Source organism: Camelus bactrianus, chromosome 20 (assembly GCF_048773025.1).
Source record: "Camelus bactrianus isolate YW-2024 breed Bactrian camel chromosome 20, ASM4877302v1, whole genome shotgun sequence".
In the NCBI taxonomy this organism is placed as follows: domain Eukaryota; kingdom Metazoa; phylum Chordata; class Mammalia; order Artiodactyla; family Camelidae; genus Camelus; species Camelus bactrianus.
In genome coordinates, this window is record NC_133558.1 from 3926766 (window position 1) to 3928121 (window position 1356).

Here is a 1356-nt window from a genome sequence, read left to right on the forward strand (position 1 = left end):
CAGGACTCAGCCTCATGATGTTGAAAACCAGAGACGCCGTGGAGAAACATCTTCCCCCTTGACCAACTCACTAGTGTGGAAACCAAGGCCGTGACACATGGGTGACCTGCCTGTGGTCACTCAGCCGGCTGGTGGTCAGGCCAGGACGTGGGCCCAGGCCCCTGGCTCCAACCAGTGCTCTGCTCCCGGATTGGCTGAGAGTTCACTGGACAATGGTTTCTGTTTGGTTTTCTGTTTTAAAAGCAGAAACGAACATTTCATCTCACAGTCACGTCCAGCCTCAAGGTCAGCTGACAGAAGAGGGAAGAGGGGTTGGACCAGGCGAGGCATCGCTTTGCTTCCTACTTGGTGAGCCCCGAGACCCTCGGGGTCAGCGGGAATCGGGGGGTCTTCTCCGGCTTGTCCCCCACCCCCAGGCCTGCAGCATCTGCTGCCCTCAACCCTGTCCTGAAGTTTGGGCAGCTGGGCTGTGCAGAGTTACCACACGTGGGAGTTCCCTGATCTCCAGGGCAGCGAAAGGGAAAGAGGAAGTTTGATGTCTCTAGTCTCGCTCTGCAGGATGACCCTCGCCTGCCTCCTCCCAGCACCTGTGGCAAGGAGATGTGAAGGAAAAAAAAAAGAAAAGACGATAAACTGGACAAAGGCCCTAGGGTGTGGCTGCGGTCCAGGCAGCTCAGTGAGCACGTGGTGGGGACTGGAGGGGCCGGAACACGATGGGGAAGCAGGAGGAGTCAGGGATGGGACGAGAGAAGCATCACCACACAGCTGCCACCACGGACTGGCCCTGCGGGGGAGAGCTGCACGGGGTGTGAATGAATGAAAGACCAGGGAGAGTTACAGCACCGTCTTCCACTCCCCCTGGGCCTGGGTGGCTCTTGCCTCAGTTTACCCATCTGCAAACCACAGAGAGAGGCCAGTGGGTCAGGGTGCATGCGCAGAGGCCAGGAACGGCCCAGGCAGTCAGCCCTGCACACACCACACAGACACAGACGTGACCCGCCAGGTCCCTGGCCCAGGCTAGACCACAAAGCCCCACCCTGCGGCTCACAGCCCTTCCGGCCACCTCGCCCCTCGTCCCCTCCTCCTCCCAGCTCACGGCTCTTCTCGGAGGCAGACTGACTCAACCACAGCCTCATCACCCGACTCCCACGGACATGCTTCTCCCAAGACACACCTGGGATGGGCTGACCTCAGTCTCTCCACCCCGCAAACTGCTCCCTTCTGTAAACCCTTCTCTGCTTGGCCCGGCCCCCTGGGTGCACACCGCTCACCTCCCCAGCCCTCTCCCCGACTCCCCAGCCTGACCCAACGCCACGGCTTCAGCCACATACGCTGGACTCCCTGCACTGCACCCAT